Source organism: Schistocerca americana, chromosome 3, assembly GCF_021461395.2.
Source record: "Schistocerca americana isolate TAMUIC-IGC-003095 chromosome 3, iqSchAmer2.1, whole genome shotgun sequence".
NCBI lineage: Eukaryota > Metazoa > Arthropoda > Insecta > Orthoptera > Acrididae > Schistocerca > Schistocerca americana.
Window position 1 is genome coordinate 236,165,874 of NC_060121.1, and position 26,437 is coordinate 236,192,310.

Here is a 26,437-nt window from a genome sequence, read left to right on the forward strand (position 1 = left end):
GTTCCTAGTATTCCTAAACTTCGGGTGAACAGCCTGGTATGAGTGTGCATAGGACACAATATTTCGGCAATCGACCACGTTGCCATCATCAGGTGCGCTGGTGTACTGACCGGCGGTGGGCCGGCGCCATATATATATATATATATATATATATATATATATATATATATATATATATATAGGACAATCTCGCTCCTCCCTCAGGCGCTTCCTATGAGTCGGTGCGGTCCGCACCCCGCGCGCGGTCCAGGTACAGCGTCCGTTCTCCCGCCGTCTGGGCGCTGCGTCCTAGGTCTTCTCGTTCAGGGGGGTCTGCCGGCACCGCTCTCTTTATTCTTCCCTCCTCCCCCGAAGTCAGTACACTCTGGGAAATATCCTTTTTCTTCATCTGGGTGATCGCGGGTTACCACGCCTTGCTAAGGATGTAACCGCTGTCACGATTTAGTTGTGGCTCCCTTACTCTGATCTCTATGGCTTCTCTGATGACACAGTCCCAGTATTTGGAAGTCTGTGTCAGGACTTTGGTTTGGTCATAATCAATGCTGTGGATTCCGACAGGCAATGCTAAGCGATTGCCGACTTACTGGGCAGTTGTAGTCTAGTGTGCCGTTGATGTTCTCGGCATCGGTCCTCAATGGTACGAATGGTCTGCCCTATGTATACACTACCGCATTGGTAAGAATCACAATTTTTAAGTCATGTAGAACGTGGAGAATATCTGCTACAGTAACATAGTTGCCAGCGGAACATAATAAAGGGGGAACTTGTGAGAGTGATTTCGGGCGAAATCTGAGATCTTCAGGAGGTACCCTTCTACATACAAATACAGACGCCCGTGCGCTTATAAAATTAACGCTGATATTTTTGCTGATATTTGAAATGGAAGCATTCAGAAGTTCACATTATTAAGAGTTGACACTGACGTTCGACATAGAATTCAACGTTTGTTAAGAAAAAAAATGAACTACACAATTTAAACAGAAAAAAAGAGAACTTCACATATTACTTTATGATTTTGAATGTACATCTGCCAGACTAAATGATCTTCCGAACCAGTCGAAGATTTCCTGTATTTACAACCAAGTAATTCCACTGTCAGCAAACCAACATGGCCGCGCGGGATTAGCCGAGCGGTCAGGGGCGCTGCAGTCATGGAATGTGCGGATGTTCCCGGTGGAGGTTCGGGTCGTCCCTCAGGCATGGGTGTGTATGTTTGTCCATAAGATAATTTAGGTTAAGCAGTGTGTAAGCTTAGGGACTGATGACCTTAGCTGTTAAGTCCCTTCAGATTTCACACGCATTTGAACATTTTTTTGAAACCAACATAATCGCCACTTTAATGCTCTCCGCAAAGGTAAGTCAGCAGACGCATCATTCACCGCAGTTTATAGAAATCATCTGTCACAATAGGTTCCACTTCATTCTTAAATGTCAATGATGCCATCAGTTTTCGTACATAAATTATGAATGCTACTGGAAAATTTGACATCTTATAGTGCTTCCAAGTAAGATGTATGTTGAGCCAGAAATATAATGATTTCATGCATTATACTAACACATAATTGAACTATGTTTCTAACAAAGTTTTTTCTTTTCTCATTTAACTCCATTACATAGTTCAAATATTCGTCAGTAATGAATAATGTGACAACAAGCGCACCTTTTCTTCATTGAGAATGGAGAACGCTTATTCGACGGAAACCATTATTCGTACATATTTCTTGTTCATGCTTTGAATGGTTCGGAAATGCTCACACGGTTCATGTCTTAATCATATATTCCTGCCAGTCACAACAACAAACTTTTAATGTTTCTGGAACTCCAACAAAATAGAAAGCTCTAATGGTGCAGCACTGGCTGCTGATTACCACACTATCATTCTGAAACAAAGTAGTAATAATAATAATCGCACTGGTGTAATCAGTTCTATCGAGAATAGACGCAACGAGAGAGAACGTTCAGTACGAGCGTCACAGAATAATAACGTTTATGTTTTTCTATCACATCTGAATAATATTTACGTAAATTCCGTATAACTTGGAGCAGAGTCATTTTGGATGCTGGAGGCCTAGCAGTAGGATATCCAAAAGCAGCTTTCTGACCATTTATCATTCTTCGACGCTATCAGCCGCTATAACGATCGGCTCTAAATATTCTGCAAGAAAGGCGTGGAAAAACGGGAATCGGGGTCACGTTATCTAATGGTTTGCTTTTCGAATATTAAACTGACACTAATAATGACAAATCTCCGATATTCTCCAGTGGATGGCATGTTTTTGAGGGAAGAACATTACTTTTGAACTCAGATACGGCACATAAATTCTCCAAACAGATATCGTGTTCGGATTTTAATGCTGAATTGCTTGGCAAACACACGAAACGTTACGTCCACTATCGCATCCACACAGCAGCCGAAACGATCGTGAGTTATGTATGGTTCATAATGTCAAGCATTAGAAGCATTAACCGTTCAGAGAACGCCTATATACACTGTTGTTTACTTGCAGCGTCAAGATTACCTCAGTAGTCCTGTCTGTCAGCATAAAAGTCTCATTAATTCTCTCTCCTTTCGGTTTCATGCTCACACCCAAGCCCATATCTTACGGCCAGAAAATTATAGAGCGAAGTCCATTAAAAATGTATCACAAACTTCACTTAGGCACAAAAGACAACCGAATGTATGGGCTTTCCTTCAAGGACGTAACAGGCTAAGGGTGGGATACGGCAGTTGCACCCGTTCCCACTCCCACCCTATCCCAGCAGCGAAATCTTTTCGCTCAGCACGAAACTAACTTTGTCATTTCACACCCTCCCCCCCCCCCCCCCCCCCCACCAGTCCTTTCCTAGCTCAGGTCTTAGATACGCTTTGCGTTCGCTTGGGCATAAAATTCAATGGGATCGGCATGGAGCATCATAGCGAACCTGAAACCTCTGATCGTATACCAACGTCAGTCCCTTTTTTACGTTTATTTCATATTTATGGAACTGAATAAACGATGGGTTGAAGGTAAAGTTGATCGTGTCAAAATACTTAACATGCGAAATGTTTCTTCAGCGTTATAAGGAGCACGAAACCTTGGCTTCTTACCGACAGAAGAATAAAACAGTATGTGACTAGTCGATTTTTAGTGGGCATTGACTAAAATCAATGGAGGATGTTAAAACATTTGTGCCAAAACGAGATGCGAACCGAGATATCCTGCTTACTAAGCCAACTCGCTGACCACTGCGCCATATGGACACGCTGGTTACTGCACCTGCACGGACTGCCCTAACACGGCTCCCGTCAGACCCAAATTTCCACAAGTCCACACACTACTGATGTAATCCCCCTCGTCCATTATCCTCATTATTCGCGACATTTCGACGAATCCCGTAAGAGTTCGAATGTGGTGTGCAATTGCAATTAAGTAAAAATTGGTCGTCGTCACTTTAATTATATAACTGGTCTCTGTTCTTTCGGGCATGTCCGAATGTTGAAAATTCGTGCCGGGCGGCGATTGGAAACAGAGCTTCCCGCTTATCTCGAATCCCGGCCTGGCACAAATTTTCACCATTCCCCGTTGATTTAAATCAATGCCCACTAACAGCTAATGTCATTAATTCCTTTGTGTCTTGATTCATATTTGCTGCGGGATCAATAAGCGTCTGTTCTTTCGGAAGTGTCTGAAACAACAGGTACCCCATATAATAAGTGAAACAATTTAAAAAGTACGTGTTCAATTAATGGAGGAGGCAACACTGAAGATTCCTACTATGTGGATAGGACGACGCGTAGACTACTGTACGACATGTGTAATGTTAATAGGATGTCACACATGTGGCCAATTACGCTCATATGGACTGCTGCCCCTCATGCTCCTACATATTGCTCCACAGCAGTAGTAGCTGCAAAGTTGCTCTTATAAAAACGTAGAAACAAGGACTTTGATTGCGAATAATGTTCAACAATGCAGGTGGAATAAATTAAAATGTTAACAGTCTGATAAAATACATACAATTCGAGCAGATAGCAATCGTTGTTTAGTGTATATCAAATCCGTCTATGCGACCGCTGCTGCCGCTCCTACAACCGCATCCTCTTCCACTACTACTGCCACTACTAAATTGCTTAAGTTTTCGGTAGTTGCAAAGAAAGAATTGAAATACCTTGAACTATTATACAGCAACTCCAGACACAGTTGCAGCACAAATGGAAAAACGGCATTAGTTAATCGACTAGTCTTACTCCACCGAAGAGAAATGTAAAATTATGCAAAGTTGCAGACATATTCGATCACAATTAACACCGCGTTCAGTTTGGCATCCTTGTGGCAAAAAAAGGTACTGAACAGCACAAGTTGCCACACCGTATCAGCGGAACTATATCAAAGTGTCCCTGAAGTCTGCCATTATATCACACGTCCACGTATGCTGTACAGAAGATTGGAATATACAAACCTTCAGGACACAGTAAGAGGCAACTGCCACACTCGAACCCTATCATTAGCTCTTACCAACTGATATTGGGGTTTACTGACCAGACCACGGTTTTCCAGTCGTCTAGGTTCCAACCGACGTGGTCACGAGCGCAAGAGAGGCGATGCAGGCGATGACGTGCTGTTAGCAAACGCAACTCAGTCCGTCGTTTACTGCCAAAGCCCAATAAAGACAAATTTCGCCCCACTATCCTAACGGATACGTTAGTCGTACACCCGGCATTGATTTCTGCTGCTATTTCAAGCAGTGTTGCTTGCCTGTTAGCGCTGAAAACTCTGCTCAGACACTACTCAAAATGGCTCTAAGCCCTATGTGACTTAATATCTGAGGTCATCAGTCCCCTAGACTTACAACTACTGAAACCTAACTGATCTAAGGACATCATACACATCCATGCCCGAGGCAGGATTCGAACCTGCGACCGTAGCAGCAGTACGGTTCCCGACTGTAACGCCTAGAACCGCTCGGCCACAGAAGCCAGCGCATACTCTGCTGCTCTCGGTCGTTAAGTGAAGGTCATAGCCACCTGCGGTTGTCAGTGGTGAGAGCTAATGCGTATTCTCAGCACACTCTTGACACTGAGGATCTCGTAATATTGAATTCCCTCACGATTTTCGGAATGGAGTGTCCCATGCGTCTAGCTACAACTGCCATTCCACATTCAAAGTCTGTTAACTCCCGTCGTGCGGCCATAATCGCAACGCGAACCTTTTCACATGAATGAACCGTGTTGAAGTGACAGCTCGGCCAATGCACTGCCCTTTTGTACCTTGTGCACGCAATACTTGCAGCATCTGTATATGTACTTATCGCTATTCCATGACTTTTGTCACCTCAGTGTACATAAAAAGGCATCTCACTCTATTTTGCTTGATCTAAGGTTGACTTTAGAAACTACTGTTGATCGTCGCCCATCAACGTTTTCCCGGATCTGTACTTAATCACCCCAAGGTGCTTTCAGGAAGTCACACGTCATTTACAGCACCTTCCTGCGAGCGATGACTGGAATATTGTGGCACCTGGAGACAGTACTGGCGAGTGCTCGAGCTCTGCGGGAAAGAGTGGTGATTGTACGCCGTGCTAACACATTCATCAACTACATTTTTTATTCGTAACCTGATCTGAATACAACTTGAGCACAAGGAAAGCCCTCTTAGTTGTTCTACGTAATGTATTTTACACAATTTTAAGACTATGTTAATAGGCAGTAATGTGGATAAAGGAAATCGAAGCGGAATGCCTGATGGCAGCATCTAAGGTTCCGTTCACTTAAGGGGGGACGTTGATGAAATTTACCAAAAATGTCAATGTTCGAATTATTTTTTATTTGTTAGTACAACTCATGGACAATAAGTTCCAGAAGTTTCAATGCTGAAATCTCATCCGAAATGCCTGAAAATTAGCTAAAAGTGTGACGCAGCATCCCTGCCACGCCCACGTTTTGAAGCAGCACTTCAATACAAGCTCAGTGAACAAAGATTCTGTGTTTCACTTTCAACCAAACGTGTGCAGGATACATCTAGAAGGCCGTGATACATTTTATAGATGATCTTTGGCCGATCCTGCACTTCTCAAAAAGTGTGTTTATGGCAAAACCCCAAAATCCAAATGAGTCTCTAAATTCAGTCACATGGAAACGATGCCCTAAAAACACACTTGCATCTGCTACAGTTGTCAGAATTGTAACTTGTGATGCAGTTACTGTATTTAATGATGGGAACGTCGGGAGGATGAAGGTTTTAGAAAGTATGGGCTTCATAATAGAAAATTTTGCTCAAGACATCCTGATAAAAATAGATTTGCACTATGTCTCTGCAGGTGAAAAGTCAGTTGAAGATATGGTAAAGGAAAAAAGACATACAACAAGAAACCAGAAAGGAGCCTTGAAGGGAAAGACGACCCTGAGTACAAATGTGGTGCCTTTTGAAGAAGTGACGTAAGGAAAAAGGTTGAACTTTAAGTTGTGTTCCCTGAAAAGTTTGTTTTTTAAAGTTTACGTACCTTTTCCTCAGATTCTATGAATTCTAGAATTATGAAACTTTGTACACATATTTCTGTAAACCTAAGAAACGTTGTCTCAGGAGCAAATTTTGAAATTCTGATTGCAACCTGAGATATGGGACAAAGTGCTTGGAATTTTGCATGTATTTAAAATTGTGCTCGTAGAATTATAATTAAAAATTATGAAAATTCCCCTATTTCACCTTTTCCAAAAACTTCATGACAGAAGCTTATAACATATAAAGAGATGAGAGAGAGAAATTTTTTGTAGTAATCTCTTGAATACCTTCTGAGAAAAAGAAACATACATTATTTTTTTGAAAATAAAACTACAAATTTCATTAAAAAAAGTTGAAAATATATAATCAAAGGATTTTATGTGTAAAAGTGTTACATTCATGTAAAGCGTGGTACAAAATTTCATTGCTATATCTCCAAAACTGTTGATCTGGTGCATTTTTGAAATAGTGTGTGTTTTTCATCATTGTCCCTCCTTAACGCATAGACCATAAAATAGTGCCAACTGTAAAAAAAAAAGTTTTTGTTGATACTTTCTGCGAATTTTCAGTAAAATGTACTAAACGTGTTCTGGCACTGTTGCACGCTCTGAATGTATTTGATGGCATCTGTGATTTCGTTTGCCAGTGAAATCTGCCGATATACACATTCGTGCGACTTAACTCCATTTAATAAGTACTTTAGGTAGTACTATCTTCCATAAAGGAAAATACGTTAGAAATGAAGAGCAGAGGGACTACATTGAGCCTAGGGGCTGATTCGGTTGGTTTATACGTAAAGTACATTTCTCAGCATATCTCCCTGTCGGTACCAACCCACTCGAGTGGCTAGCACACGACGATTAACTCGGCCATGCATCAACTGTTATCAGAAACTTTGGCTTGTGAGGGATGTTCCAACCGGTATTCTGAAATATGCAAATAACCACGAGTAATTTTCGAAGTTAACTTTGGGTCGGGTTTCATCGGTTACAATCGGTCTCATCTTAAGGATTAGCAGGGTAGGGCCTCATCACTTTCATAGCCGTTCTAGCCAAATCCATCTGATACCTCCGCCACCAGAACTTCGCTAATTTCATAATCCGTTTAACATTCGTAAGAAAGCTGAACCACATAGGAACTAAAATATTACCATCAAGTGTAATATTGTGTGCTCTACATTCCGTCCTTGAACACACGACGTCCTTGTAGTGACAGAGCCAATGACCTCTGGAAATCTGATGACTGGTGTCCGTGTAAGTTCGATTGTAGTAGAAAGGAAAATAATTTTGGTGTTAGGGGAGACCAGGACAGGTTTACGCACGGGATACGTTTCATCGGGCATAGCATTTTTCTTTGGAATCTTTCTTGTTGGCGCGCTACCGACAATGGAAGATTAGTACTGCCTTCGCTGAAGGCTCTCACAAACTTCACGGAATCAGTTAAGTAAACGTCTTAGAGCAGACATACGAGTATTAGTGTTTTTGTCCAGGTCGTTAACTTTTCATACTCATATATCGAATCTCTTATGGCGTATACCTTTCAGAATAGAGAATAGATGAATTTATGTTCGTTTACAGAGGATTATTCTACTTTACAAGGTGCTTTAGTTTAATTTGAAAGCCTGAAAGTTGCAACAGTAGTTTCAAAAATGATTCAAATATGGCTGTTGGGCACGATTACGTAGTTCTGTTGAGGTACGCTTACGCACTATTTGGCATTGCTGCCTTACTTGATACCCCCGCGAAGGAATCTTTAAGGCAACAGCAGTTGGAAAAGCAGTCTGTAAAATGAAGACAATGGAGAATAAACAATAGAAACTGTTAAGAAAGAGCTACTTGAACTTAATGAATCTGAAGCAGAAAGAATTAATTCTATGGGAGCCAGGACCGATAAGGTCAAGAAATCGGTGAAAGCAAGAACAAGGAAACGGAAAAGTGTGGACAGGTATACTTCTGACATCATTAGTCTTATGCTCAGAGACAGGGTTTAACGCGGTAGCTTCCCATACTCTTTTGTCTTCTGATATCCTCTTCGGGTCTGAATAATTTTCGCTTTCATTTATGCTATCTGTCATATTGCACCTTCTCCTTCCCGTCAATGTCCTCTCAGAAACTATTTTCCCCAAGGCGTCTGCTAGCAAGCACTCCCGTCACAACGAATGTCCCACCCACTTCTTCTTCCTTTCTCTTACGACCTGCAGCAGTCTGATGACTAGGATGAAAACTGCCTTTGTATTTAATGCTGAAAATGATACAACCAATCAAAAAAGGAATCATGAATGGGTCCAGTGCCTTAGATGTAAAAGGTGGGCTCACGACAGTTGAGCACATGAAATACATTTTGTGTGTTGATAGATAGCAACTCGGATAATGATCAGAAACAGACCTTCAATTACCATTCAGTCTTCTATGTACCCCATAATATGCTAACAGGTGAAAGTTTGCCAAAACATTTGTTTACTGTCAGTAAAATTTTTTGGTTTTCCATATTATCTAGTGCAAGTAAGCCTCTATATTTGTTTATAGCCAAAAAAACATATTTCGAAAATTTCAGTAATTTATTTTGTTTATTTACTGCGTTGTATAGTACGCGTAGTTGTATCTCCGTAGGCGAGTAAATCTGCCCTATACCTGGGCAACCTTCACGCATTCTATTATATAAAATTATTTTGCACTCTTAAATGTACTGTTGAGTTAGAAAGATATGTACCTAGTTATACTTTAACAACAATGTTATCAGACCAAACAATTTTAAACATGACAAATCTATCCAAAAATATTTACAAAATTCCGAAAGAAATTAGCGTAAACGTGCCCTGTCTCCTCTATTAAAAAAGAACCTATTATCAAAAACGTCATCTGACAAAATCATTTTAATTACTTTAAAGAAGAAAACTAATTTTGCACAATGTAGAGTGTTTCAAGGTGATTATAAATATTGAAACGCACAGCGCTACGATTAATACAGAAAACGAATCCTGTCCATCTGAAACTGAAAAACGAAAGAAAACTTGAGAAAATGTGTTGAAAGTATCATTGATCATTGTATTGCAATTTTATCTCTCTGTACGAGGAGTTTCACAAATTCTATCACATTTTTCTAGAGACCGTAAACCGGCATTAAAAGATATCGTTTCACAAATATACATTCCCATGCTGCAAGTAAAATGAAAAAATTACGCATTTTTAACATTCAACCAAACACAGTAAAACCCCGGTGGTATCGGCTTTATGAAATCCATCACGAAGGAATGCCGTGATTTTATTTGGACCGGAAAAAAGAAATAAGTCGTGAAAGTAATTTTCTCTAACTCGATCGTTCGTTCGTTGATGAACATTAAAATGTTTGCCTGCTTTTTACTCAAAAGTGAATGTGCTGTCCTCTGTTATAAAAAGGTTGAACTGAAATTACTGTTGCGAACAGAGTGTCTCAGTGCACAAAGTTACATAAAGACAAAATTAACTGGCGTTCACTGTGCAGAAAAGTAAATCAAACTGTTGCACATAAACCACTACCAAAATCAAACTGTACACTTCCCAAAAAAATTGAAACACTGAAATTACGTAGCAACACCATGAAACACACACTGTTAACTGTTACATTAAAAATCTGAATAACAAGGAAAATGTTTAGAATTTGTGCAATGAAAACGTCGAATGAGAAACGAAAGAACCAACAAAATATGAAAAGAATCTCACCCGAAAAATTACAGCGTAGTCAGCAACAGCACAGGGTGACGGAAGCGCGCCAGCCAAGATAATTATGCTAAAGTAAAACTGAACTACTGGGAGAAAGAATGGGGTGATTTTCTCATATTGATAAAATCCTTTTTACTTTAATTTAAAATACTAATCCGTTCATTATAATGACAATGCTGTATTTTAAACTCTTATTTCACAACAAAGTAAAGCTCACAGAAAACCAAAATCGTTGCTTTCTTTACAAAAGTCTTACAAGGCAATGCTTTCACGATTATGCAAATTGAAATGAATTAAACTGAAACGACCTAAACTTAGGTGGTGATGTGGACTGTTGTGTTGCAAAAATCGCAAACGTTATCAGCACGCCAGCAAAAATTCTTACCCTAAAAACATATTCATAACGCAAATCTCTTCGCTCTTTTCCAAAAATGCTGCGTTTGTAATTTCTATCAACAACTCAATAACAATTTTCTTCAGCAAAATCCTCCTCCAATATGCACTACGCTGGAAGTTCTACCAGCTTACTCCGTGTACAACACTCGACTACTCTCCGCTCTTCTATGTAGGAGGCGTCTTCTCGAGGAAACGGCAGAATTTCATCGGCGTCTACAAACTGGAAACTAAATGGTATTTGTGCGATGTTACTTTTCGATACATACCTCTTTTGCGATATTCAGCGCAAGTACCGCACCAATTCCACGTCTGACAGTGCGAAAATAGAAAAGATCCACATGAAAAACCAGGACCCGAGCTTTTGTTGACAACGAGCGACCATTACGTGGTCAACGAAAACCACAAATGTCGAATTGTTACACGTGTAAAGGGAAGACAAATGAAATCCAGACCAATGGTAAAAATTAAGTAAACAGTTCCTTATTTCAAAAGTAATCGCCAAAACTGTTAAAAAGTTTATTGCGCCGTGAGACAAGACAATCCGTGCCTATATGGAAAAATGTTTGCGGCTGCTTTCGGTACCGTGCAGTAGTTTCACTGGGTTCAAAATGGCTCTGAGCACTATGCGACTTAACTTCTGAGGTCATCAGTCGCCTATAACTTAGAACTAATTATACCTAACTAACCTAAGGACATCACACACATCCATGCCCGAGGTAGGATTCGAACCTGTGGCCGTAGCGGTCGCTCGGCTCCAGACTGTAGCGCCTAGAACCCCACGGCCACTCCGGCCGGCGTTTCACTGGGAAGCCCTTACACATCCACCTTACAGTCCCAGCTCTGTCCATGCAATTTGCATATTTTTGCAACTACGAAGAACCACATCCATGACCGTTGATTTGCTGCGGACGAAGAGGTGCACTTCTGGGTATAATCATGGTTCCATGGACAAACGCAAACGTTTCCATGAAGGCATTGACCGTCTTGTCTCACAGAGGGATAAATGGCGATTACTTTCGAAATAATGAACAGGTGACTGACTTTCTTTCCAGTTATCTTGTTTTCATTTGACTGCCTCTTATACATTAGAGGCCAAACCTAATTATTATTTCTCATCGACAAATTACCCGTGAAAAGAAGGTCGTATATTTAACTGTGAATATTCCATTTTCCTATCTATAAACGATTTCCGTCCAGTATTAGTATGGTTCATTAGAAAATGGCAATCGTCGAAGTCCTCCTAGATTTCCTTCTGTAGTGTTATCTTGACACTTCCGTTTGGAACGATTGAAGATGGTTATGCTCCATATATATAGCCTTGGAGAAGGATGGTATTAGACTCAGGGTTATTGGGCGAACAGCGAGGAAATTTTGTTTGCTAGTAATTTATCATCTGATGCTGTTGGAAAATCACGAGTATACAAAATTACAGATAATTTTGATTTCTGATTTACGACAGTATATGTTCTCTGAATATTACAGGGGAACACTATACTTGTTGCTCGAATGGAATTACTGCATTTTCTGTCTTCAGTGGGTTTCAAGTTTAAGGTGGTCATATCTTCGGAAACTTTCAGTGTCACCTCAACTTCCTATTAGTTGACAAATGAAATTTTTGTAGAGGTAAATGAACATTTGAATTCAGCCAGCACTCATCCTCATTTTTATATAGCAGTTTGATTTTAAACACCACCGGCAGTAAAAAAGAATTGTTTGGAAGAGTATTGTGGAGAATAGGATAGCGTGTGACGTACAGACGTGCTGCCCAAAACCAGAGAGAATCTCCTCCGACTCAAAGCGACACGCGTCATTGGTACCAACATGAGTCACCACCTGCAGCTGGCTGCACCCTGTTCTATTAATGGCATCTGGAAGCACTCTTTCCACATATATAAATGCGTAGCAGAACACTTCTTCAAAGTAGAAGACACATCACAATACTGTTTCACAATAACGACCTGGGAAGTTTAATGACCCAGTTTAAAGCTTTTATTTTGTTAGTATAGCTCGGTGTCGGAGACAGAGCACCTCGTCTTACTGCTGCTAATAACGCGAGTACACCATTCGTCTGTTATATATTACTACGAGCTCCCAACAGGAGCGACTTAATTACAGATACCTGCATAGTTACTAGTTTATTTTTGTAATTTCTTGTGTGTTTGAGTGCTTACTAGGCACAACCTTTTATTTTAATAACAGTTTAGTGTACATTACAGCCATTACTATCAACGCTCAAATGGTATAGGCTGTTGTTTGTTTTTATTTATGTTGCTCAGTGTCGGTTAAACCCTCAGTGAGAGAGCACTTTGAATTCCTGCTGCCAATAACCCGAGTACACCGTTTCTTTGTTACATATTTTTACGAGCTTCAAACATGAGCGGCTGCAATAATGGATAGGAACTGTGACTGCTGTGTACAGATGCGAGATGAGTTGGCGACCCTTCGCTCACAGCTCCAGGCTGTGGTGGCTTCCATCTCACAGCTTGATGCTGCAGCCAAGGGGCATCACTGTGGGGGTTGGACACAGGGATGCAAGGGATGTCGAGCACATCCCACGTGTCCCCCGATTGGTCCACTGCTGTGGCTCCCTCAGGTACTGCCTGCACTGTGGTTTACCCCTCACCAGTGTTCGAGTGGGAGATCATTCCAAAATCTGGCAGGCTGCGAAAAACTTTCTGAGGGACCGACCATAGGGCCTCCCTGGTTCGATTCACGAACAGGTTTCGGGCATTATCTGTGGCTGACAATGTCTCTGAGCCTGATTCAGTCGTCCATCAAGTTCTAGAGGGCGATTCTCGACCTGCATGGTCTGGGCATTCATAGAGGGTGGGTTTGCTGGTAGTTGGGAGCTCCAAAGTTAGGCACATAATAGGGTCCCTTAGTAACATGGCTGCCAAGGAGGGTAAGGAAGCCAGTGTGCACTCCGTGTGTATACTGGGGTGAGTAATTCCAGATGTGGAAAGAGTGCTTCCAGATTCCATTAATAGAACAGGGTGCAGCCAGCTGCAGGTGGTGACTCATGTTGGTACCAATGACGTGTGTTGCTTTGAGTCGGAGGAGATTCTCTCTGGTTTTGGGCAGCTAGCAGAAATGGTCAAAACTGCCAGTCTTGTTCCCTAGATTAAGGTGCAGCCCACCATCTGCAGTATCGTCGATAGAACCGACTGTGGACCTTGGGTGTATAGCTGAGTGGAGCAATCCATACCTTCACCGCGCGATAACAACGGTGACGTCACTGATCATAGTGCCACTAAAGTAGAGTTACTTATCACATTTGTTCAGATACTCCTTCACCAAAGAGCACGAAGTAAATATTCATGAATTCCAATCAAGAACAACTGCCAAGATGAGAAACATAGAAATAGATATCCTTGGTGTAACAAAGCAGCTTAAATCACTTAATAAAGCCAAGGCTTCCGGTCCACATTGTATACCAGTCAGGTACCCCTCTGATTATGCTGATACAATAGCTCCATATTTAACGATTATATACAACTTCTCGCTCACAGAAACATCCGTACCTAAAGACTGGAAAATTGCTCAAGTCACACCAATAGTCAAAATGAAAGTAGGAATAATACGTTGAATTACAGGCCCATATCACTAACGTCGATTTGCAGTAGGGTTTTTGAACATAAACTGTATTCGAACATTATGAAGTACCCCGAAGAAAACGATTTATTGACACATAGTCAGCACGATTTCAGAAAATATCGTTCTTGTGAAGCACATTAAGTAATAAGTGCATCGGCAGGGACTGTCAAATTGATTCCATATTTTTAGATTTACAGATGGCTTTCGACACCATTCCTCACAAGCGTCTTCTAACCAAACTGCGTGCCTATGGAATATCGCCTCAGTTGTGCGACTGGATTCGTGATTTGCTGTCAGAAAAGTCACAGTTCGTAGTAATAGACGGAAAGTCATCGATTAAAACAGAAGTAACATCCGGCGTTCCCCAAGGAAGATTTATAGGCCATCTATTGTTCCTGATCTGTATTCACCACGTAGGAGACAATCTGAGTGGCCGTCTTAGATTGTTTGCAGATTATGCTGTCATTTACCGTCTTGTAAAGTCATCAGATGGCCAAAACGAATTGCAGAATTATTTAGATATTTGTGTGGTTCGAAAAGTGGTAATTGATCCTGAATAAGGAAAAGTGTGAAGTTATTCACAGGAGTATTGAAAGAAATCCGCCAAACTTCGATTACGCGCTAAGTCACACAAATCTGAAAGCAGTAAATTCAACTAAATACTTAGGGAATGCAATTACAAGTAACCTAAATTGGAACGATCAAATATATAATGCTGTGGGTAGAGCAAACCAAAGACTACGATTCATTGTCAGAAGACTTAGAAAGTGCAACGTGTTTACTAAAGAGACTGCTTACACCACGCTTGTCCACCCTGCCCTGGAGTACTGCTTTGCGGTGTGGGATCTGTATCAGGTGGGTCTGACGGATGACATCGAAAAAGTACAAAGAAGGGCAGATAGTTTTGTATTATTGTGAAATAGGGAAATAGGGGAGACAGTGTCACAGACATGATCCGCGAATTGGAGAGGCAATCATTAAAACAAAGGCATTTTTCTTTGCGATGGGATCGCCTCATGAAATTTCAATCAGCAGTTTTCACCTCCGATAGCGAAAGCATTCTGTTGGCACCCATCTACAGAGGGAGAACATCACGATAAAATAAGAGATATCAGGGCTCGCACAGAAAAATTTAAGTGCTCGTTTTTCCCGCATGCCGTTCGAGATTGGAACGGTAGAGAGCCAGCTTGGAGGTGGTTCGCTGAACCCTCTGCCAGGGACTTTATTGTGAATAGCAGAGTAATCACGTACATGTAGATGTAGAAAGTATGCATGTCGTAGATTCACTGATAACCGTTTCACGGCAGTGAGGTTACATCATATGAACAGATATAACGCAAATTAACTCCTGGAAAGTAACAGTTCAGGAACAGGAAAATACATACGGCAGACGTTACACGTTGGTGTCCAAAGTTAGAGCAACAAACCGGTGTCTAATTCACGATATAATCACACAAAATGTCAACCAGATGTCCGTACAATCGGGTACAATGGCATTTTATTCAAAAGACAACCATGCCAACGATGAGATCAGGACACCTGTGCAACGAGGTAGTGTTTGCCAGGTAGCCCCATATCACAATCGCTGTGTACACAGTCACAGACGGTGCAGATTGGCACAGAGAAGATTACTACCATACTCTCTGCGGTGGAGGGCCAGAGAAAGAAAGGAAAGAAGCAAGACAGTCGTAATATTATGTGGCCCGATGGTTTAGCGTGAATCGATGTGTTGTTTTTCGTCTGTCGCGACAGCGTATAGAAGCCGAAACTGTATCCCGAAGACCAGGGCAGGGCCGAACAAGAGCGATTTCAGAAAAGAGGACCGTTATTCGGCTGTAAGAGCACGACAGTGACGCCTTAGTAGTGCACGGAAACTGGCATGTGAACTCGCAGCATCCACTGGACGTGTTATATCGAGGCAAGCGGTGTACAGAAGGCTTCGAAAGAGTGGCCTTTATTGTCGAGGACCAGCTGTATATACACCTCTGAGGCGTCTTCACAGAAGGGAACGTCTAGAGTGGACGGTCGCACAGTTTTCACAGATGAGTCCCGATTTAGTCGGGAGAGTGATTGTCGATGGATTCGGATCTGGAGGGAACGTGGAAAACGGTTTCGTGACCCAAACACTGTGTAAAAAGACCGCTCTCGCTCTCCCGATTTGAATCCCATAGGCATGTCTGGGATGCACCGGGGAGATGGCTTGAATGACGTCAGCATCCACCAACCACTCTCCAAGACCGCGGGCAGCTCTGTTGGAAGAATGGACGTTTCTGCTTCAACATGAGACTGATGACATCGTTCACAGCATGCCCCGTCGTTGCCAGGCCTGCACTCTTGCCAGAGGTGGTCACACCCCATGCTGAGCACGTGAACCAGTTGTCGGAATGGCTGTGTGCAAATTCGTTTACTTGGAATAAACGAGGAACATCTTTGTCTACCGCTTTGCATGCGGTTGCAGTTTGTTGCGTTATGTATTCTTTACATTCTTCCTACTTTACTATCACCTGTCTATAGTGTTTAGTGGCAAAATAAACGAAACCTTCCTAATTTTCCGTTTGTTTGCTTCAATTGTGGACACCAGTGTAATCTGTACGAAAATCGATGTCGCATTCGAAAGAGGTCACTAAAGAAACTGTTGTACAGTCAATTTTTGATTATTATCTGCCAGCCGCTGTGGCCGAGCGGTTCTAGAGGCTTCAGTCCGGAACCGCACTGGTGCTACGGTCGCAGGTTCGAATCCTGCCTCGAGCATGGATGTGTGTGATGTCCTTAGGTCAGTTATGTTTAAGTAGTTCTAAGTCTCGGGGACTGAAGACCCCAGATGTTAAGTCCAATAGCGCTCAGAGTCATTTGAATCAATCCTGATATGCAACTTTTCCTTGAGTTTTCTGTTGTACCTCGAGAGAGCAGCTTCGGAGAAAAACTGCAAAATGTCTGTCTGATATCATTCTGAGCCATCGTGCGCTGATTAGCTTCCAAAAGCTACATGCCAAACCTTGAACCCACTTTAATATCCCTTCGAAATTGTGATTACTATCGACAGGTTGCACTTAAGGCAGGCAGAATGGTCAGCAACACGTGATTAAGAGAAATTAGTACACTATCGATTCCTAGTTTGGGCCAGAAGCGAAAGGACAAAGGATAGTGTCATCAGTAACAGGTTAAGAGCAGGCCAAATAATTGTCAACAAACGAAAATACAAGTTGAAGTTAATAAACTCTCTGAATTCCGATAGCTGCGCATTTGAAGCGAAATTTTCGTTGTTAATGGAATGTCTATAATATAAGAGAAAAAGGAATTAAACCCTACAGCAAGTAAAAACTGTTGACTATTTTTCACTCAGTTTAAAATTTTGAGCTATAAATCTGCAAATTAACTTGTAAGTTTGTTTCAGTTTTTAATATGAGCCTTCAATGATAATGTTATCCGCTTGTATACTATCTGCCACACACCTTACAGTGCGCAGCATTATTGATTACTCTTTACAAGGTACATTAGGCTCTTAGAACATTTCCGATTACATTTCCGCCACAGCCGAGCATAACGAGTGTTTCGTTGTTGGCAATGACGATGGTAATGCTGGTTTAGCGCTTAAAACAGTTTAAGTATCAGCGCACTTGTTTTTAAAGTTACTGTGGTGGTGTATAAAGGAAACAAACTGGCAGGTTCTTTTTTTTTTGTTTTTTTTTTCAGTATGTGCTAATGTCAGTTTATGGGACGGGGCGATGTGTCACGCCTCCGGGTAAAACCTGCGGTTAGAGAGGATACCTACCCCTACCGATAATACTCTACTCAAACTTTTTCAGGTTAAAAAGTGTATTGAACAACAGTGGCTAAACAGCAAGGAAGTATGGTTTAAAATAATTAAAATTATTTGTAACTGACATATTGAAACAAAGAACAGAGACGCGAATGACCGTTTGCATGACTCCCAACAAGCTCGAGCTGATTCCCTCAAATTGAAATAAAATTTTGATAATTTTAACATGAAACTTTACTTCGTGAAATGAAAGTTATTTGGATAAAGGTTTGGGGGGCTTCCATAAATCAATCTATCGAGCGAGGTGGCACAGTGGTTAGCACAATGGACTCATTCTCGTGAGGACGACGGTTCAAATCCGCGTCCGACCATCCAGATTTAGGTTTTCCATGATTTCCCTAAATAGCTGCAGGAAATATGACCGGATGGTTCCTCTGAAAGGAGACGGCCGATTTCCTTCTCAATCTTTAAACATTCTGATCTGGTGCTGCTTCTCTAATGATCACGATGTCAACGAGATGTTAAACCTTAATCTTCTTTCTAAATCCATCTCAATGAAATATACACACTTGACCCCAAGCGCTAATTTTCAGAATAAATCATTAAGTCTATCTCTATAATTCAGTTTGGGTAGATCACCACTTTTAAGGAACCTGTCAAAGAAACCCCTGGAGAGAGATATTTATAAGCACAAAATGCATTACTGTAGCAATAATGAAAAGTATGACTGCGTAATGTTTATTTTCCGCCGGTGCGCCAAGCCTCTGATCAGACGATTGAATTAAAAGTAGATTTGTCGAAGAATGAACAGTTGATATACTCCTCGAATAAATTACGAACACTGCGCTTGGTATATTACCTAGCATTTAGAACAGAAAACGAGTAAATCAATCCAGTCCCAGAGAGGCGAAACCAAAAGCGATCAGACCAATGCGAATACAAAGAACGACATCACAGTTTATACCGCAAGTAATTTTCTTCCCTCAGATCTAATTACTGGATGGAGACTATCTCATTATGTTCTGTGCCCATTCTTCACGTATTCCGTCGAATTCACATGAATTTTCCTGGTACTGAGTCCGCCAGTAAGATATGATAGGTGAGGTTTTCTTTCATAGCCAGTAATATGAGATTTATTTTAAGAAAGATATTATTAAATAGAAATATCTTACTTAACTCAGGAAAGGATCAATTTTTTGTACACCCTCTCCCGATTAAATTAATATTTTAGGAGAAATAGTACAAGTCGACATGAATTGCCCGCAGATACTTTTGGATGACTGACCAAGCGGGAAGGAGCCAGTCAGTAGTTACAGTTTGCAACTCAACCACTGGGGGGATGAGTTCTTATTGCCTACAAAACTTAAAACCCACCCTTCTTCTTCCAGTTATCGCTTAAAGTAGACGGCGTATCTTCAGCCAAACCATTTATTGCTGGCAGGATTGCATATAAACAACAGTTAGTTAAAATATGACGCAATGTCGTATTAGCTGCAGGTGCGTCAAATTCTTGTGGCTCTTAATAACACAGTAAATAGGCGTCGGTCCAAAGGAAATGCCCTGCATGGTGCCGAGCTAAAATGATATCATTTCGTCTTAGTGACCGCACTGAAATACGCAACGGTCGGGTGGCTTGGTTAACCGTCCGAAGTTTATTTTCACTCCCTTACAGCCACTCCCTTTCCCTCGTACCCCTAACTGTCTTTCTCACCAGTAAACTAACTGATCATAACGTCATGACATCACATAACGTCTGTTCTGTACTTCATATGATACCGAAAACTGCAAACAAATGTGAGTGCCGAATTGTTAAGAACTTAATCGTAAGTGAGTTAAGTATAGCCTTCAAGAGATGCTACACAGGACAAGACCTATTTTATACTTGCGTCCTACATGATACAAATAGTTCCCAAACAGACATTCTTCATCCAAACGAGGATATAAGCCAAAATACTGCTCTGTTCAGACAGTGTCAGTAGTACTAGCAGCAGTACCCAAGGCTGCATGAGGACCGTGCCTTCAAGCGCTGCAAAGTAGAGCCAAATTGGGCAAATCAAATGGCTCCAAGCACTATGGGACTTAACATCTGAGGTCATCAGACCCCTAGACTTAGAACTACTTAAACCTAACTAACCTAAGGACACCACACGCATCCATGCTCGAGGCAGGATTCGAACCTGCGACCGTAGCAGCAGCGCGGTTCCCACCTGAAGCGCCTAGAACCGCTCGGTCACAGCGGCCGATCAAATTGGACACTCTACGAGTAATTGTAGTTATCTTTAACTGGATTCAGGACTAGAGAAGAGACAAAGACAGAACAGTGCAGGTGAAAAGTGAGAATTTGTAAACATCTTCATACTAGAGTTAAGCATTTGTAATGTTTTTGTCAACAGATATTCGAAATTGTTGCGAATCTATGGTCCCATTACTTTGCTACAAATTTTGCGCAGCGCTAACTGCAGGTGTAGGATTCGTTATGAATAGGAAGGTAGGGCAGAGGGTGTGTTACTGTGAACAGTTCAGTGACCGGGTTGTTCTCATCAGAATCGAGAGCAGACCAACACCGACAACGATAGTTCAGGTATACATGCCGACGTCGCAAGCTGAAGATGAACAGATAGAGAAAGTGTATGAGGATATTGAAAGGGTAATGCAGTATGTAAAGGGGGACGAAAATCTAATAGTCATGGGCGACTGGAATGCAGTTGTAGGGGAAGGAGTAGAAGAAAAGGTTACAGGAGAATATGGGCTTGGGACAAGGAATGAAAGAGGAGAAAGACTAATTGAGTTCTGTAACAAGTTTCAGCTAGTAATAGCGAATACTCTGTTCAAGAATCACAAGAGGAGGAGGTATACTTGGAAAAGGCCGGGAGATGCGGGAAGATTTCAATTAGATTACATCATGGTCAGACAGAGATTCCGAAATCAGATACTGGATTGTAAGGCGTACCCAGGAGCAGATATAGATTCAGATCACAATATAGTAGTGATGAAGAGTAGGCTAAAGTTCAAGACATTAGTCAGGAAGAATCAATACGCAAAGAAGTGGGATACGGAAGTACTAAGGAATGACGAGATACGTTTGAAGTTCTCTAACGCTATAGATACAGCAATAAGAAATAGCGGAGTAGGCAGTACAGTTGAAGAGGAATGGACATCTCTAAAAAGGGCCATCACAGAAGTTGGGAAGGAAAACATAGGTACAAAGAAGATAGCTGCGAAGAAACCTTGGGTAATAGAAGAAATACTTCAGTTGATTGATGAAAGGAGGAAGAACTAACATGTTCCGGAAAAATCAGGAATACAGAATTACAAGTCGCTGAGGAATGAGTTAAATAGGAAGTGCAGGGAAGCTAAGACGAAATGGCTGCAGGAAAAATGTGAAGACATCGAAAAAGATATGATTGTCGGAAGGACAACATGAAAGTCAAAACAACCTTTGGTGACATTAAAAGCAACGGTGGTAACATTAAGAGTGCAACCGGAATTCCACTGTTAAATGCAGAGGAGAGAGCAGATAAGTGGAAAGAATACACTGAAAGCCTCTATGAGGGTGAAGATTTGTCTGATGTGATTGGAGAAGAAACAGGAGTCGATTTAGAAGAGATAGGGGAACCAGTATTAGAATCGGAATTTAAAAGAGCTTTGGAGGACTTACGGTCAAATAAGGCAGAATGGATAGATAATATTCCATCAGAATTTCTAAAATCATTGGGGGAAGTGGCAACAAAACGACTATTCACGTTGGAGTGTAGAATATGAGTCTGGCGATATACCATCTGACTTTCGGAAAAGCATCATCCACACAATTTCGAATACGGCAAGAGCTGACAAGTGCGAGAATTATCGCACAATCAGCTTAACAGCTCATGCATCGAAGCTGCTTACAAGAATAATATACAGAAGAATGGAAAAGAAAATGAGAATGCGCTAGGTGACGATCAGTTTGGCTTTAGGCAAAGTAAAGGGACGAGAGAGGCAATTCTGACGTTACGGCTAATAATGGAAGCAAGGGTAAAGAAAAATCAAGACACTTTCATAGGATTTGTCGACCTGGAAAAAGCGTTCGACAATATAAAATGGTGCAAGCTGTTCGAGATTCTGAAAAAAGTAGGGATAAGCTATAGGGAGAGACGGATCATATACAATATGTACAACAACCAAGAGGGAATAATAAGAGTGGACGATCAAGAAGGAAGTGTCGTATTAAGAAGGGTGTAAGACAAGGCTGTAGCCTTTCGCCCCTACTCTTCAATCTGTACATCGAGGAAGCAATGATGGAAATAAAATAAAGGTTCAGGAGTGGAATTAAAATACGAGGTGAAAGGATATCAATGATACGATTCGCTGATGACATTGCTATCCTGAGTGAAAGTGAAGAAGAATTAAATGATCTGCTGAACGGAATGAACAGTCTAATGAGCACACAGTATGGTTTGAGAGTAAATCGGAGAAAGACGAAGGTAATGAGAAGTAGTAGAAATGAGAACAGCGAGAAACTTAACATCAGGTTGATGGTCACGAAGTCAATGAAGTTAAGGAATTCTGCTACCTAGGCAGTAAAATAACCAATGACGGACGGAGCAAGGAGGACATCAAAAGCAGACTCGCTATGGCAAAAAAGGCATTTCTGGCCAAGAGAAGTCTACTAATATCAAATACCGGCCTTAATTTGAGGAAGAAATTTCTGAGGATGTACGTCTGGAGTACAGCATTGTATGGTAGTGAAACATGGACTGTGGGAAAACCGGAACAGAAGAGAATCGAAGCATTTGAGATGTGGTGCTATAGACGAATGTTGAAAATTAGGTGGACTCATAAGGTAAGGAATGAGGAGGTTCTACGCAGAATCGGAGAGGAAAGGAATATGTGGAAAACACTGATAAGGAGAAGGGACAGGATGATAGGACATCTGCTAAGACATGAGGGAATGACTTCCATGGTACTAGAGGGAGCTGTAGAGGGCAAAAACTGTAGAGGAAGACAGAGATTGGAATACGTCAAGCAAATAATTGAGGACGTAGGTTACAAGTGCTACTCTGAGATGAAGAGGTTAGCACAGGAAAGGAATTCGTGGCGGGCCGCATCAAACCAGTCAGTAGACTGATGAAAAAAAAACTGCAATTGTGGTGTGACTGTATAGTTGGTGCGATCAAGTAAGCCACCTCAGGACAGTAGCTACCTTCAGTGGTAGGGGATTCTCTTACTGCTACCTTGATATGTTGAAACTTAGAGCATTTGGTGACTAGAACAATGTCATTACCTTCGCGTCACAAGCCTGCTTGGTCGCTGCGTTTACGACTACTTTACATCAAAATCTGGCGTGCTCTGCTAGTGAACAGAGTGACACGCCCATACCCTGCTTCTGTAAAGAAAAAAGTTGTCGCAGATGTTCTGAAAAAGGTTCTCTACTGGGTACATTCGCCGAGATGGGATCGGAGAGATGAGTTAAGTCTTGACATGAGCACATTTAATCTATTTCAGTTCCATCAATTTCACACACAGTGTGCCCCAGTATGAATGGTCAATCAGGGATATGACAGAAACGATCATTTGAAGCGATAAAGCCCAGTGAGCATGGCCCCTAAAATGCAGACATCAGTAGATATGAGCACTTTGTCATCCGACACAAGGTTCTTCTATTGCAAATTCTTTGTTTTCTATATTTTAGGAAGAGGTAGTATGGAAGAAAACAGTCAATAGTTGTCTAGTAACCATGAGATCTAAAACGCATTCCTTAAGAGCTACGGCACTTATCAGTAGAAGAAATGTGTTTCACAGTAAAAGATGAAGAAATGCTCATTGCTCTTGCGCTATTTATTTATTCAGTGCACCATGCAAGTGGGCTCGGGTTCGATTCCCGGTCGGGTTGGAGATTTTCTCCGCTCGGGGACTGGGTGTTGTGTTGTCCTCATCCTCACTTCATCCTCATCACCGGCGCGCAATTCGCCCAATGTGGCGTGGATTGGAATACGACTTGTACTTGGAGGCCGAACTTCCCCAGATGGGGCGCCCCAGCCAGCGATGCCATACTCACAGTTCATTCATATTGACTGCAAATTTAGTAATGACCTATTACTTGATATTTTAAAACATGTCATACGTATTACAGTTTTGATTTATCATCTTTTCTGTAGTTTTTGGTATTTTGCTTTTATCTGCAACGTTTCACAAAGAATAACATTTTTTTTAAAATAAAAATAATTTGACACTAAAACAAATAATATTTTGTTGTTTTAAGAAGGATGTAGAAAGATGATATGACAACGGAGAGATCTGTTAGTGCCGTCACCGATTGTGACTGGCGGCGAGTACCTCGGAATTGTTTCCTCGAGCTGATAATCGCTAGTAACAACAAAATAGTTTGTAGGTAGCAGTAGAGACATGATATTGCTAATCCTTTGAATTAACATTAGTTATTCATCCACATACAATACTGGATGCTTACTTGGCTAGACTGCCAGCACCTTAAACTACATTTACTCATGTATTTGCTATCTGTAACAATTACTTGACTGGTATGTAAAATTGATCAGCGCATTTTTTCATGTTATGTCAGATTCATAATACTGAGTGAATTATGTACGAGGTGCATTCAAGTTCTAAGGCCTCCGATTTTTTTTCTCCGGACTGGAAAGAGATAGAAACATGCGCATTGTTTTAAAATGAGGCTGCGTTCATTGTCAATACGTCCCAGAGATGGCAGCACCGTACGGCAGATGGAATTTTACCGCCAGCGGCGAGAATGAGAATTGTTTTAAATACTTAAAATGGCGACGTTTTCCTTACTTGAACAGCTTGCAATCATTCGTTTTCTGAATTTGCGTGGTGTGAAACCAATTGACATTCATCGACAGTTGAAGGAGACATGTGGTGATGGAGTTATGGATGTGTCGAAAGTGCGTTTGTGGGTGTGACAGTTTAATGAAGGCAGAACATCGTGTGACAACAAACCGAAACAACCTCGGGCTCGCACAAGCCGGTCTGACGACATGGTCCAGAAAGTGGAGAGAATTGTTTTGGGGGATCGCCGAATGACTGCTGAACAGATCGCCTCCAGAGTTGGCATTTCTGTGGGTTCTGTGCAAACAATCCTGCATGACGACCTGAAAATGCGAAAAGTGTCATCCAGGTGGGTGCCACGAACGCTGACGGACGACCACACGGCTGCCCGTGTGGCATGTTGCCGAGCAATGTTGATGCGCAACGACAGCACGAATGGGATTTTCTTTTCGTCGGTTGTGACAATGGATGAGACGTGGATGCCATTTTTCAATCCAGAAACAAATCGCCAGTCAGCTCAGATTCACCGCCACGAAAAAAATTTCGGGTAACCGCCAGTGCTGAAAAAATGATGGTGTCCATGTTCTGGGACAGCGAGGGCGTAATCCTTACCCATTGCGTTCAAAAGGGCACTACGGTAACAGGTGCATCCTACGAAAATGTTTTGAAGAACAAATTCCTTCCTGCACTGCAACAAAAACGTCCGGGAAGGGCTGAGCGTGTGCTGTTTCACCAAGACAACGCACCCGCACATCGAGCTCACGTTACGCAACAGTTTCGTCGTGATAACAACTTTGAAGTGATTCCTCATGCTCCCTACTCACCTGACCTGGCTCCTAGTGACTTTTGGCTTTTTCCAGCAATGAAAGACACTCTCCGTGGCCGCACACTCACCAGCCGTGCTGCTATTGCCTCAGCGATTTTCCAGTGGTCAAAACAGACTCCTAAAGAAGCCTTCGCCGCTGCCATGGGATCATGGCGTCAGCTTTGTGAAAAATGTGTACGTCTGCAGGGCGATTACGTCGAGAAGTAACGCCAGTTTCATCGGATTTCGGGTGAGTAGTTGATTAGAAAAAAAATCGGAGGCCTTAGAACTTGAATGCACCTCGTATTGTTACATCTGATGATCTTCTTCCTCCTCCTCATCCTCTCCATGGTCACTAATGTCACTGTCATCGTGGGTGTCGCTGCCCAGGCCCCCTGGTGTTGCTCTTACGCATCATGTAGGTATGTCTGTTGTGTAGTGTCGGCAGGTACTCTCCAGGTGTTATTTTCGAAACACTATCTGTTAATGTATTTAATGATGCCCACTGTTTTCTGTCTCTTATTGCTATGTACGTAAGTCTTTCTGCTTATGTGTAGTCTAAGCGCAGTGTATGTCTGTTCGCGTATTTCCTGTAGAAGAAGATAGTGTGTTCTGTACCTCCTTTCCCGCATGTGCATGTTGGTGTCTTTCTCAGCCTCACTTGATTTAAGTACGTGGGATAGGCCCCTTGTGCAGTTACGAAATGTGCCATACTGCGGCTGGGATCGAAATGTGTCATTCTCAACCGCTTCCTTCTGTCAGGGAGGAAGTCTTACCGTCAAGTCCCCTATCGTTTGGAACCAACTCACATTGCTGTGTATCCAAAAGCTAAGTTGAACGTAAGGCGTCGTCTGTTTCAATATTTATCCGATCAACACAGACACTGCATCCAACGTGGTGGTGCCGAAGGCCCCTGGCAGCG